The sequence below is a fragment of the Belonocnema kinseyi genome, chromosome 7 (genome assembly GCF_010883055.1).
Source record: "Belonocnema kinseyi isolate 2016_QV_RU_SX_M_011 chromosome 7, B_treatae_v1, whole genome shotgun sequence".
NCBI lineage: Eukaryota > Metazoa > Arthropoda > Insecta > Hymenoptera > Cynipidae > Belonocnema > Belonocnema kinseyi.
Window position 1 is genome coordinate 135,492,546 of NC_046663.1, and position 16,051 is coordinate 135,508,596.

General features: G+C 32.9%; 1 long non-coding RNA gene across 1 annotated transcript in view; it reads left to right on the forward strand.

Moving 5' to 3' along the window:
• The first annotated feature begins 2,727 nt into the window (after positions 1 to 2,727).
• LOC117175813 overlaps positions 2,728 to 16,051 on the forward strand; it is a 100,401-nt gene continuing 87,077 nt past the window's right edge. The window contains exon 1 of the long non-coding RNA XR_004467539.1: positions 2,728 to 2,952. This is a non-coding gene — a long non-coding RNA (uncharacterized LOC117175813). The remainder of the gene's footprint in view (positions 2,953 to 16,051) is intronic.

Here is a 16,051-nt window from a genome sequence, read left to right on the forward strand (position 1 = left end):
AATGGTATAAGATGATAAAAAAGAAAGGGGTGCCAAAGTATTTAGAAAAGGGATGGGGAGAGAGAAGGTAGACCAGAATAGCAAGATTTAAACTGGGAAACGAGGTAAGGGAGGGGATGTACTGGGAAAAAGAAGAGAACAGAAAGTGTAAAATGTGTGAATGAGAGGAGGAAACATGAAGGCATGTATGATAAGGATGTAGGAGAGGAATGGAAGATAAAGGAAGCTGGCAAGAAAATGTGGTTAAGATTCTAGGGGAAGATGGATTAGGAGAAGAATGGATGAAGGAGTTGGAGGGTGCTAAAGGAGCGAATGAGGGAGAATGAAAGAATGCACGTGAAAAAGCTAAGTGGAGATATAAAAAAGTGAAAGAAAAAGCAAACGGAAGTCGCTTAGTTTAGAAGCGTGAAAATTGTAAGTAATGGTAAAGTAAAAGTTAAGTAGATAAGATTATAAAAAATATAGATTTAAACGGAAAGATTGTAAGGAATGGAAGTCATGTAAACATAGACCTGAGCAAAAGTTGTGTAGGGCAATAATTGTTTTGCACGCCTAGCACAACCTAGTACAACTTTCGTATTTTCGAAATTCGCATTTTGAAAATTTTTTTATTAAAAAAATTATTCTCATGAATAAGAAACTAGTATTTCATTTTAAAATATTGACCAGAGTAAAAAGTGGGTAAGAATATAATTATTTAGTACGCCTAGCTCAACCCAGCACAATATTCAGATTTTTGAAATTCGCATTTAAAAAATTTTTGGATTTCAAAAATTATTCTCATGAAAAAGAAACTAGTATTTCCTTAATAAATATAGACCTGAGTAAAAAGTGGGTGTAACAATCATTATTTTTCACGCCTATCACAACCCAGCACAACTTTCGGATTTTCGAAATTCGCATTTAAAAACTTTTGGAATTCAAAAATTATTTAGATGAAAAAGAAACTAGTATTTCATTTAAAATATAAACCAGACTAAAAGGTTTGTAGGAAATTAATTGTTTTACACGCCTAGCACAACCCAGGACAACTTTAAGATTTTTGAAATTTGCAGTTTGAAAAGTTTTGTATTTAAATAATTATTCAGATGAAAAAGAAACTAGTATTTCATTTAAAACTATAAGCCTGAGTAAAAGGTGTGTAGGAAAATAATCGTTTTGTACGCCTAGCAGAACCTAGCACAACTTTCAGACTTTTGAAATTTGCATTTTGAAAATTGATGGATTTTAAGAATTATTCAGATGGAAAAGTAACTAGTATTTCATTCAAAAAATAGACCTAGGTAAAAGGTGTGCAGGACAATAATTGTTTTGCATGCCTAGCACAAAACAGAAAAACTTTCAGATTTGCGAATTCCTTATTTTCAAAAATGTTTGTATTTTAAAAATTATTCTGATGAAAAAGAAACAAGTTTTTCCTTAAAAAATATAGACCTGAGTAAAAAGTGGATAATACAGTAATTGTTTTCCACGCCAAGTACAACCCAGGACAACTTTCAGATTTTCGAAATTCGCATTTTGAAAATTTTTGGATTTCAAAAATTATTCTCATGAAAAGGAAACTAGTATTTCATTAAAAAATATTGACCTGAGTAAAAAGCGGAAAAGACAATAATTGTATTGAACGCCTAGCACAACTTATCACAACTTTCAGGTTTTTTAAATTTGAAAAAGTAGGATTTCAAAAATTAGTTTCATGAAAAAGAAACTATTATTTCCTAAAAAAATATAAACCTAAGTAAAAATTTTATGGCACAATCATGGTTTTGCACGCCTCGCAAAACCAGCGCAACTTTCGGATTTTCGAAAATCGCATTTTGAAAATTTCTTTAATTTAAAAATTATTCTCCCGGAAAAGAAACTATTATTTCATTTTAAAATATTGACCTGAGTAAAAGGCGTGTAGGACTATAATTGTTTTTCAAGGTTAGCACAATCCAGCACAACTTTAAGATTTGCGAAATTCACATTTGGACTATTTTTTTATTTCTAAAATTATTCTCATGAAAAAGAAACTAGTATTTCATCTAAAATTAATGACCTAAATAAAAAGTGGGTGGGACAATAATTGTATTGCACGCCTAGCACAACCTAGCACAACTTTCAGATTTTTGTAATTTCCATTTTGAAAATGTTTGGATTTCAAAAATTATCGCATGAAAAAGGAACTAGTATATCCTTAAAAAATATAGACCTCAGTAAAAAGTATGTTAGACAATAATTGTTTTGCATGCCTAGCAAAACCCAGCACAAAGTTCAGATTTTTGAAATTTGCATTCGGAAAATTTTTGTATTTCAAAAATTATTCTCATGAAAAAGAAACTAGTATTTCCTTAAAAAATATAGACCTGAGTAAAAAGAGGGCAAGACAATAATGGTTTTGCACGGCTATCACAGCCCAGCACAACTTTCAGATTTTTGAAATTTGCATTTTGAACATTTTTGTATTTAAAAAATTATTCTGATGAAAAAGAAACTAGTATATAATTAAAAAAATATTAACCTAAGTAAAAAGTGGGTGGAACAACAATTGGTTTTCACGCCTAGTACAATTCAACACAATTTTCAGATTTTTGAAATTGGCATTTTAAAAATTCTTCTTTGTAATGTCACAAAAAATAATTTTTTTGTCAACTTCGGTTCACATTTTGACTTAAATTTTTTTTTATGGCACATTTGAGCACAAACCTAGCACAACTCAGCAAATTATTTTTTTTCTAGAAACAATAAAATGGAGTTTCTGGTCCTAAAAGTTTTTTTGGAATTCTGACTAAAATTTTGACTTTAAAAAAAATCGTTTGCGGTACAATTGGTCACAAACCTAGCACAATTCAGCACAATTTTGGTTTTTTTGAAAAAATGGCGTTGCCAACTTCTTGGACATCAGGAAAAGACTACAAGGACATCACAGGAGTAATAAATCCGCAGTTAAGCACCAGCAGTTCAATTCAGGTTAGAAGCACTGTAAGCTCCAATAATTTTCATGATTGTAAAGCTATAAAAATTCTCTATCAAAATGTTAGGGGATTTAATATCAAAATAAAATAGGTAAAAACGTTTGAGGACTTCTATACATACGACATCTGTTCTATGACATAATCGTGGTTAAAGTCAAATGTTGCATCCAACGAATTATTCCATGATTCTCTTTTTACCACGTATAGGAAACGTCGAAATAGCTCTATGGGAGGTGGGGTAATAATTGCAGTGAGAAATAAGTTCAAATCATATGAGATAAACCTAGTGTCTTTGATAAGTGTGCATTATCTAATTGATTATATAGCTGTTAAAGTTATTACGCACTATAGTTCATTTGTTATGACAACAATATATATACCACCTGGAATCAAAAATATCGATTATACTTACTTCCTTCAACTGCTTGTAGACTCTTTATTAAACTATAAAACTCCTATATTAATTACAGGGGACTTTAATGTAAGAAACTTTATACTATCAAGAAAGGATGGCATATCTGACCCTAAACTTGAGTTTTTAGATTATATGGGTAGTTCTCTAGAGCTGAAACAATTTAACAATATAAAGAATAATAATGGATTATGCCTCGATCTAATATTTGCAAACTTTAACTCATATCAAGTAATTCCTATACCTCCAATGGTGAAAGAGGATGAATATCACCCTGCTCTGAAAATTTTAATAAATATCTCGCATAAATCCGTAGATCACACCAAGTTTATAACTAGCACATCTTGCTCAAATGGCACAATTATAAGAAAGTAACAAAAGAAACTCGCTACGTAGAAATAGGCAACATTAAGTGGAATGATTTGTATCTTATAAGCGATCCTGAGATGGCCTGTAGTTTCTTATACTCCAAATTCTTTAGCATTTTAGATCAAGTTGTGCCAAAATTTCTTGATGCAAATAATTTACAAAAATATCAACCGTGGTACTCAAAGGAACTAATTACTAAAATAAAATGCAAAGAGAAAATTAGAGATAAAATTAGAATTGGAAAGTGTTTACTTAGAAAAATCATTGAAAGCATTAAGATCAGAAGTAAAAACTTTGATTTCAAGATATTATAGTAATTACACGAGAAGATCGGAGGAGGCTCTGACGACCAATCCAAATAAATTTTGGAAGTACATAGGGGAATTAAGGAGAGAGAGCGTATATGAGCAAACAACCAATAATATAAATGTACATACTGCTAGGAAAGCACAGTTACGTTATAAACTAAACGTAGATCAAACTGACGTAAAAAGGTCATTGAAGGCGTTTCCAGACAAAATGACCTCTGAAACAGATCTCATACCAAGTTTCCTTTTAAAGCTTAACGCAGATGTATTATCAGGCCCATTGACGCTCATTCGCTCGCCCATTTGCTTGCTAGAAGGAAGTCAGAGTCTGTCCTATCTTAAGAAGTGGTAATAAATCAATAATAACGAATTACATACCTATCTCTATCATATACAACTTTTCTGAAGCTTTTAAGGCATGCGTTGCTAATGAAATCTTTCCCTCTATGTTACCATTTTTTATTGAATTAAAACACGGATTCGTAACGGGTAGATCAACTATCACGAATCTGACAGTCTAATCACAATTCAATGCTGTTGCGCTAAGCGAACGTACACAAGTTGCTGTTGTTTATTTAGATATTTTGAAGTGCTTTGACAAACTGAACCATACAAAATTAATCGAGGAGCTCCAGAAGTTCAATATCCCGAGGAATCTAGCGACCTTGCTAGAAAACTTTCTTTCCAATAGGCCAAATTTGTTTAAGCATTAATGTGGATAAATGCAAAAATATAACTTTCCACAGATTGAAAGAGCCAATTATATTTAAATATTAAGAGGAGAATGGGGAATAAGTACTTGCAAACATTTTTTTGTTGTTCTTCCATGTTTTTTTATTGTAAAATATTTTTAAAATATTGTGTCCAAATTTTAAGTCAATCGGAGCAGAACTCTTGAAGTTATAGATTTAAAGTCGACCCTCCTCATAGACCGCAGCTGCGCTTGAAAATATATAGCAGCGTGCCAAAGACAATGAAAAATAATATAAAATAATAACATTTTTATTAGTTTTCACTACACTTTCTACGTTCGTGAGATGTGCACAGTGTAATGGAAAAAAGAAGGAGCTGAAATCGTAAAAAAATTTATTTTTCTTCTTCACTTTTTCAATGCTTAAAACTTTATACGAGTTTTTCTCTAAACCACTTTTTAAAAGTACGTTCCAGCTATTTTACAAAAACTTCTAAACCGATCCATCTCAAACTTGGTAAACTTTTTCTACATATAAAAATCCTCCCCCAAACGATATTTTTGTTTGAATCTTTTTTTATATTAACGTTGTTTTTCAATTTAAAAATTACGAAATTTTTCGTACAAAATCGCATATTTTACTTCAAATGATGACAACAATTTTTTTTAAAAATTCCAAATATAATCGCTGGAACCGCAAATCATCTTTTTCAAGAGGCGTACTCGAAATTTCTTTTTCACTGGCTTATTTCACGATATTTTTCTACAAAAAAATTACTAATTATTTTAAAAATAAAACTTTGTAACATGAAAAACATTTTAATACATTTAGTTTAACCAGATGCCTAAACGAAATTCGTAAAAAAAGCGTTTTTTTCATGCATTATCACCCATTCCCCCCTTAAGTGAATGGAATAAGATTAAGCGAGTATACTCAATATGTGACTTAGGACTAAACTTTAGCTACCATTTTACATTCGAGGAGCATGCAGAAATAACTGTTAATGCAGAGAATAAAATGCTAGGATTTATTCTAAGATCATGCAAGGACTTTAAAAATAAAGAAGCGCTCATTGCACTCTATAATTAATTTGTTAGATGAAAATTAGTATACGCTTCTCAAATTTGGTGTCAGCGATTTTAATAAACGTGGCAGCGATTATAATAAATTATGTAAAAGATTCAATGCATACAAAATTCACGATAGAAATTTAATAATTTCATTAACATTTATCTTCAAAATAATAAGCGGACTAGTTGACTGACCAAAGCTTCTAGCTTACATACAGTTTAAAATTCCTCATATGAACACTAGGTCTATTGAGCTACTCTATGTTGCTCCGGCGAATAATGCAATAATACAAAACTCACCAATGTTTAGATTATCTAGAGAATTAAATTTGTTCTACGAAGCAGTCATTTTAAATGAGGACTTGTTTGAGATATCTTTATACACTTTTAAAAAGAAAATGAAAGACTATATATTAGGCAAGCGATCAATAGGATTAAGCAACTAAAATAAGACGCAAATGTTCATACACATACATTTACTGTATCATAGAACCCTTTAATTGGTACTTGTACTGTTGGGTTATCGCTTATTAATGATAATCAAATCAAAATCAAAATGTAACTTTATATTCCCATAAATCTGTAAATATTATTAAAAACATTATAGTTAAATAATTATTTAAATATTCTTCGAAGATTTTTAAGGAATCACACTATAGAAAAAAATAGGAAAATATCAAAAACTTTTGTAGTTGAAGAATTCTACAAATATTCTTAAAAAATTGTTTAGCGAGATAAATCTTATGAAATCATTCGCACTGTAGTAAAAAATACTAAATTGTTTTTATCAAATATTGTAGCTGTGGAATGAATTTTTCAAATAATAATTTAAAATAATTTATTTGGAACAGAGTGTGTGAAAGAAAGATATCATTTTAATCTACGTTCCCGATAATTAGCATTGAATAGAGAAAAATAAATATTTTCAGATTTCAGCGTAAAAGTGAAGATAATTCTATTCATTTAAATGTTCGATTTTTTCATCTGTCTAAAATGCCATTATAAGAATAGTATCTCTCAGAAACCAATTTATTTCCGTTTCCATAGGTTATGTATCCGATCAAGAAAAATGTCTAGCACAAAGATAATATGGAATTTGAAAGTATTAATCTTCCCCTTTCAAACCTAATTGGATTTATTAGGATATCTTTATTTTTCATCGAAATATTGTAATTTGAAATTTTTTATTTTAGCGTTTTAACCTATTAACGCTGAGGTGTTCAGATTTATACAGCGCATTCTCTATTGCTGAGGGTACGATATTTTTTTTTCAAAATATTATCTCAGGGGTTTTCGGGGGTGCCCTTTCTATTGCCGGCGTCAGTATTTTGTTAGAACCCCTAGAAGATCCAATATGGCGGCTACAATGTAGGACTTTAAAAAAGAACAAAAGATCCCGTAAAAAATACCAACAAAAAAGCGTGCAGTCATTTGGAACCAAACTTCGCACATTGATAAAATAAAAGAAGACTGACTGCGCGGAATGCTTCTGTGCAATCTGTGTGCATTCTAATGTTCACATTCGCTGTATGTGCGCGCCGTTCTACGGCGCATACAGTCTTCGATCTCTAGCTGGCTTACTGAGCTGGCGACGCTTTTATGACGTGTTATGCGTAGGTGATGAAATTCATTTTTTGCTACAAATCTTTCCGTGTTAGAGATCACGTTTGAGTGGCGGGCTAACGGTTGTATGCGTAGGGAATAAAATTCTTTTTATATTTGAAATCTGTCTTGCGGTTACATTTCGTGTCGATCGTAATTTTTGTATATAGTGCGTTTTAGAATTTCCACGTTACTGTTCATTATAAGAAAAAAATGAGTTCAAGAAGTCTTTCCGCTAAGAAAGTTAATACGTTTTGTCATGTTTGTGGAAAGTATGAAACGGAGAAATACCGTCGATCAATTAATGAATCGATAAAAATGCCAAACTTCAACTGTTATGGGAATTAAATGAAGAATTTGGATAAACCGTGGGTACCAACCAGAATTTGTCATGCTTGCAGATTAAATTTGTCAAATTGGAAAGATGAAAGTACCAAGACGCAGACTGTTATTCAACCACCTGTTTGGCGTGAGCCCAACGATCATGATACTGATTGTTACTTTTGCTTATGCAAAACAGGTGGTTTTTCTATAAAGTATTTGGAGAAGATCGTTTATCCTAATGTAAAAAGTTTTACACCAGCCAAGATTGGTATTAGAAATCACTCTGAAAACAAAAGTGACCGATCAACTCACGAATCAATAGATATTGACGATCCTAATGCAACTGAAGATTCTTCTTGGGAAGAATCAGATGATGAAAGTCCTAATTTTTTTGACCAAGACGGATTAGACGATTTTATACGTGACCTTGATCTTCCAAAAGATAAAGCTGAGCTTTGCGCTCCAAGACTCAAAGAGAGGAACCTATTGTTACCTGGCACTAGAGTAACTGTTTACAGGAGTAGAGAAGAAAAGTTTATCAAGTACTTTTCAATGGACAGTGGGATTGTGTTTTGTACTGATATCGAAGGATTCATTAATTTATATAAAATAAACTTATATACGCCAGAGGATTGGCGTCTTTTCATAGATTCGTCTACAGAATGTCTGAAAGCAGTACTATTACATAATGGAAATAAGTACGCTGCAATTCCAGTAGGTCACTCAACTACACTGAAAGAATCTTATGATACTTTCCAATTACTCCTGATAAAAATAAAATACATTGTCCTTAATTGGCTTATTTATGGTGACTTCAAAATGATAAATCTTATAATAGGTTCACAATCAGGAAACATTAAAACCCTTGTTTTCTTTGCCTTTAGGACAGTCGTGCAAGGGATGAACATTGGATAACGGAGAAATGGCCAGAAAGATTAGAGTGGACAGTTGCTCAGTATAATGTTGTTTATGAAAGTCTTCTTGACACAAATAAAGTATTATTGCCACCACTCCATATAAAACTAGGGTTAATGAAGAAATTTGTAGAAGCCCTAAACACCGAAGGAAAATGTTACAATTATATCAGATCTACATTTCCGCATTTAAGTGATGCCAAAGTTAAGGAAGGTATTTTTGTTGGGCCTGATATAAGAAAACTTATCAAAGATGATGACTATATCAAAACCATGACATCTATTGAAAAGGATGCATGGTTGAATTTCAAAGATGTTTGGATTATTTTCCAGAAAATGTTGGAGCATTCAGTGAAGAAATGGGCGAACGCTTTCATCAAGACTTTCATCAAAAAGAGCAACATTATCAAGGTCGATGCAATGTAAGAATGATGGCCGACTATTGCTGGTCTTTGCAAAGAAATGATAATTAACCTACTAGTCATAAACGAAAGTCTCTTCAACGATCGTTTGACATGAAGCGCGAACGCTTCCATAAGAAAACACGCAAATAGTTTCACCTTCATTGGACATACAATCGTAAGTCTTGCCTTAACTGGCTGAAAGATTCGAAGTTTTGCCTTGACTGACTGGGCGATTCGAAGTCTTGCCTTGAATCGCTGGGCGATACAAAGACTTGCCTTTATTGGCTGGGCAATTCAAAGTCTTTCCTTGATTGGCTGGGCAATCTAAAGTCTTGCCTTAATTGGCTGCAAAATATTAAGTACTTCCTTGCGTAGCTGGACAATCCCAAGTCTTGCCTTAACTGAATGGGCAATCGTAAGTCTTGCATTGACTGGCTGGACGATTCAAAGTCTTGCCTTTATTGGCTGGGAAATCGTAAGTCTTGCCTTTCCAGGCTGGACGATTCAAAGTCTTGTCTTGAATGGCTGGACGATAAAAAGTCTTGCCTTTATTGGCGGGGAAATCCAAAGGCTTGCCATAATTGGCTGGGCAATCTAAAGTCTTGCCTTAATTGGCTGAAAAATATTAAGTACTTTCTTGCTTAGCTGGACAATCCCAAGTCCGGCCTTAAGTGGCTGGAAAGTATTGAGTCTTGCCTTAGTAAGCTGGAAAATCCTAAGTAAATTTACAATATTAAATGAATCATAATAGTAAAATTTGTTTTTTTTAAGCCCTAACTGTTTTTCATATTCGCTCTTCTAGGAGTTATAACAAAAAATAGAGCCAATCGAAAAGGAACCCCCGAATACCCCTCAGATAACATTTTCAAGGGACAATGGCATACCATCTCGGCGTTAATGGGTTAATACGCTAAATTGAAAAATTTCATTTCAAGGTTAGCTCACTTGTAGAGTGGAATTCAATTATTTCATGAAATGTAAACGACTAAATTCGCTGCTCTCAGGGTTAGATGGGTTAGCCTGCTTATGATTTGGTAGGGGGTGATTTCTGGGTTTAGGCGGATTAGCAGGTAGGTGAGTTAACCCACTTGTGGCATGGAAATTCATTAACCCAAGAAAAATATGCGACTAAACAACTTATTGTTCCCAGAGTCAGGTGGGTTAGCATGCCTGTGGCTGGTTAGGGGTGGTTTCTACCCCTAGGAAACTTATTCCGTAGAAATGAAAAGACACGCGTTCCAAATTTTGCATTGTTTTATCAATGTGCAAAGTTTGGTTCCAAACGACTGTACGCTTTTTTGTTGTTATTTAGTGCGCGATCCTTTGTTCTTTTTTAAACCCCTAAATTGTGGCCGCCATATTGGATCTTCTAGGGGTTCTAACAAAATACTGACGCCGGCAATAGAAAGGGCACCCCCGAAAACCCCTGAGATAATATTTTGAAAAAAAAATATCGTACCCTCAGCAATAGAGAATGCGCTGTATAAATCTGAACACCTCAGCGTTAATGGGTTAAAAGGCTAAAATAAAAAATGTCAAATTACAATATTTCGGTGAAAAATAAAGATATCCTAATACATCTAATTAGGTTTGAAATGGGAAGATTAATACTTTCAAATTCCATATTAGCTTTTGTGGTAGACATTTTTCTTGTTCGGATACATAACCTCAAAAACAGCTAAAAACGCGTTTTCTGCACATTTAGGTAAGGATATCTTGGAAACCTGACGTACAGGAGCAATTTTGAGCTCGGATTCGGATTCATAGCATCAAAATCCTTCGGAAATGTTAGGTCTGGTCTCTGGCTTTAAAATTTGTCGGCCTGTGTGATTGAAGGAGTTAGAGCGAGCGGAACGCAAAAATACAGGGTGGACACGCTGGAGCTTACATACATGGCCAGTTGAATGCTACCCGAATTGCACAATAGCAGGGGAGAAGCCATTTTACAGGGGTATTTTCATATTTCGCGCCTTTAAAGTTGCATTCAGATCGGCCATTCGGCCAAGTCCGTGCATCTTTGGATTAAGTTTATGAGAGTTTCCATGGTTGCGTTCAAAACCTCAAGCGGTTATGTTCAGATTCACCTGTTTGTCCTAGTCGCTATCAGTAAATATAGGCAATGTCAATTTAAAGTTTACGCATGTAATATTTCATTCACTTTATTTAAAACATATCCTGTCTATTCATGACATACCTTTTTTTATGCAGTAAAAATAAGCGTTAAACACAATTCACTCTTCGCCCACTGGAAGGGCAGAATATTATTACTATTTTATACTATTTGTCACTGAGCAGCTATTCTATAATGGTATTTGCTAAGAAAAAAAATTACGTTTACTTCTCAGTTCACATGTCTCACATCATTATTAATTAAACACTTTTATTCTTTGTAATTACTATATAACATAACCTATATTGTTTTGACACTTGTATCCGTTTGAAGTTTCGAACGCAATCATGGAAACTATGATAAACTTGATCCGAATATGCACGGACTTGACGGAATGGCCAATCCGAATAAAACTTTAAAGGCGCGAAATATAAAAATACCCCTCTAGAATGGGTTCTGCCCTGCTGTTATGCAATTCGGGTGGCATTCAACTCGCCATGTATGTAAGCCTCAGCGTGTCCACCCTGTATAATGATTTTCAATGTTCTCAAAAAGTAACAATTTCGTGATTATCTCGAAAACTAAAAAAGTTAAAAACTTTAAAAATATGTTAAATCCAATTTCCTATCAAGATATGCTTCGAAAAAATTGAAAATAGAACTTAAAAAAATCAAGAACGAGAATAACCAAGAGGCCTACTGAAACCAAGGCATTTCGAGAGTGTCCCGTTTTGATCGCGGGAGGCTCAATTGTTGATTGCATATACATCACTGTACATAACATTATTTCTGTGACGGATCACAGAAGTGCATTCCCTCACCCCACGAGACGTTGGAAAGTTTGACCAACATTATTTCTGTGACCAATCTGTGGGGTCACACGATGAAAAATTGTTTAGAAAACTTTACCCAACTCATAAGTAAAATTGGGATATATGGACCATTAGGAGAAAGTTTGACCTTATTTTAATAATTTGTGACGTGTTAAATGTTAAAGAATACAAGACAGTTCCGGAAACTTTAATAACCCGGTTAAAGGGTTGAATTCAGAAAAATTGAGAATTTGTATGCCTATGAATAAGCGATTTTTCCTCCATCTAAAAATCCCTCAACGAGAACAGAAAAAGTGAAAATCCTATTTAGCTCAATCGACTTAGTCAAATTTAACAAAAGCATTTATTTAACCTATTTTTCACCATTATATCTTTTTATAACTTATAATTTAGAAAAATATTCGAATTTAGATTTATTCATATTTTAATAATTTATTTTAGTGTTAAAAAATGCATTACAAAAATCTATTTAAATGTGTGAATTAAAATAATTTTAACTCTAGAGAGGCAGGCTTCAATTTATTAAAATTAAAATTTCAAAACTTATATTCCACATGACGGAATTAAAGCAATTTATTACACATATTTTGTGAACTTATTAGAAGGAATTAGATAATCTCAAAATATGAACACTATTGGGAAATACAAGATATCTTTTTAAAGTATTTCTGTCAGTAATTACAAGAAATTAAATATATTGAAAAAACGTTTCCTTTGGGGAACAGGAAACATTGCGGCGGCCGCTATGGAAATGGAAATTAATTGCTTTCTGAGATATACTATTCTTAGAATGACATTTTAGACAGATGAAAAAATCGCACATTTAAATGAATAGAATCATCTTCACTTTTACGCTGAAATCTGAAAATATTTATTTTTTTCTATTCAACGATAATTATCGGGAACGTAGATGAAAATGATATCTTTCCTGTACAATTAATACGTATGATCGTTGGAGAATCGTATTGACCCTGAACAATACATTTGTTTGAGAATCTTGATGTTCGTTTATGGCTCTGTTCCAAATAAATTATTTTAAATTATTATTTGAAAAATTCATTCCACAGCTACAATGTTTGCTAAAAATAGTGTAGTATTTTTTACTACAGTGAAAATGATTTTATAAGATTTATCTCGCTAAACAATTTTTTAAGAATATTTGCAGAATTCTTCAACTACAAAATTTTTTGATATTTTCCTATTTTTTCTATAGTGTGATTCTTTAAAAATCTTCCAAGAATATTTAAATAATTATTAACTGTAATGTTTTTAATAATTTTTACAGATTTATGGAAATATAAAGTTACATTTTGATTCTGATTTGATTATCATTAATAAGCGATAACCCAACTGTACAAGTACCAATTAAAGGGTTATATGATACAGTAAATGTATGTGTATGAACATTTGCGTCTTATTTTAATTGCTTAATCCTATTGATCGCTTGCCTAATATATAGTCTTTCATTTTCTTTTTAAAAGTGTATAAAGATATCTCAAACAAGTCGCCATTTAAAATGGCTGCTTCGCAGAACAAATTTAATTCTCTAGATAATTCAAACATTGGTGAGTTTTGTAGTATTGCATTATTCTTTGGAGCAACATAGAGTAGCTTAATAGACCTAGCGTTCATATGAGGAATTTTAAACTATATGTACGCTAGAATCTCTGGTCAGTAACGTGGAAATTCTAAAACTCACTATATACAAAAATTACGATCGACACGAAATGTAACCGCTAGATAGATTTCAAATATAAAAAGACATTTATTCCCTACGCATCCAACCCTTAGCCCGCCACTCAAACGTGATCTCTAACACGGAGAGATTTGTAGCAAATAACGAATTTCATTACCTACGCATAACACGTCATAAAAGCGGCGCCAGCTCAGTGAGCCAGCTAGAGATCGAAGACTGTTTGCGCCGTAGAACGGCGCGCACATACAGCGAATGTGAACATTAGAATGCACACAGATTGCACAGTAGCATTCCGCGCAGTCCGTCTTCTTTTGTTTTATCAATGTGTGAAGTTTGGTTCCAAACGACTGCACACTTTTTTGTTGGTATTTTGTACGGGATCTTTTGTTCTTTTTTAAAGCCCTAAATTGTGGTAGCCATATTGGATCTTCTAGGGGTTATAACAAAAAACTGACACCGGCAATAGAAAGGGCACCCTCGAAAACCCCTGAGATAATATTTTGAAAAAAATATCGTACCGTCAGCAATAGAGAATGTGTTGTATAAATCTGAACACCTCAGCATTAATAGGTTAAAACGCTAAAATAAAAAATTTTAAATTACAATGTTTTGGTGAAAAATAAAGATATCCTAATAAGTCCAAGTAGTTTTGAAAAGGGAAGATTATTACTTTCAAATTCCATATTATCTTTGTGGTTAGGATATCTTCAAAACCTGACTTACAGGAGCAATTTCGAGTTCGGATTCGGATTCAGCTCATCAAAATCCTTGGGAAATGTTTGATCTGCTGTCTGGCTTTTGACTTTTGTCAAATTTTGTCGACCTGTGTAATAGGACTATCGGGATGGAATTTGTACGGAACATGCATGTAACTATTTCGAAAATGACAGTGATGATGAAATTTTGATTTTTTACCCAAAAATTTTTTATTAATTTATTCTCGACTTAAGTCGCAAATTACGGATTGACACTTTCAAACGCTATGTTTCGGTGACGAATTTCGAAAAAACTGAAACTTATCGTTACCAAAAATGCGAGGAGAGTTCAAAGAAGTTTTTTGGGAAACAGCAAGTAATTCTGACTTGTGGCTTACCAATAACAAATAAATAAAGACCTGACGCTCGACTCATACGCGTGCAAGTTTGTTTTCAGGATTTGTCTAGCGGAGGCGAAGATCTTGCTTGTTGAAATCACGATGAAAACAAAGCACGATTAGTTACCATTTATATATATATTCATATATTATATTCGGAAATGTGAAAGTCGAAACTCTAAGAGCGCACAAAGTACTTTATTAATTTTCTTTTCTTTATCAAAACTCTTCGTTCCTTGATTGCAAACTTTTAAACATACTGAAGAGAAAAAATCTTACCATGAGTGCTAAAAGAAAAAGAAAAATATGTAAAGAGTCATGGAAAAAAAATAAAAAGAAATGTTCGAGAAATATGGTATGATCGTAAACCATCCTTCAAATCTTAGAGTATATTCAATCAACTCAATATTAACTAGGAAAATTTTTTGTAAATGTTTTTTGCAAATTTTCAACTTTAGATAGCAAAAGAAACCAAAGAGTGATGAAGATTGAATTGCAGTAAATTGGATCGAATTTTCAATGTATATGAATTTTTTGATTATATGAATTCAATATTATTATTAATCCAGATAATTTATTCTTCAGGATTGTGTAACCAAATGAATAGAAATTGTTTTTTGTGAAATTATTATTTTGACCGCATCAACTGGATCTTCGCCTCCGCTAGACACATCCTTAGAACAAGCTCGTACGTGTATCGGTCGAGCGTCATGTCTTTCGGAACAGTTATATGCATGTTCCCTACAAATTTCATCCCGACAGTCATCCTCGAAAATTAAAAAAGTCAAACACTTTTTTCAAGGAACAAAAATATGTGGAACGAAATTTCCTATTAAGATATGTTTTTAACAAATTGAAACTTCGACTTGAAAAAATCAAGAACGAGAATAACCAAGAGGCCAACTGAAACCATGGCATTTCGTGTGTGTCCCGTTTTGATCGCGGGAGGCTTAAGGCGAAACGGTAGGTTTGGCTGAGCACGGCAATGACTGCAGTGATATCTAAAAGAAAATCGGAAATACAGTCTAGTGCCCCCTGGCAAGTATGAAGACAACCTCATACCCGAAAATTGGTAGGATTCGGTTGGTAAAATTTTTGACCTGTTAGAAAGAGAAACTTACCAACGAGAGAAACAGACAATATTAAACCATTTTTATCAAACCATATTTCTCGGCTTACCTGCTCAGCTGAAGGGAAATATAGCAAATTGACAAATATCTCGTCTACACAATATGCGCGTGAAATATTACATAATGTTTTCGCATCCA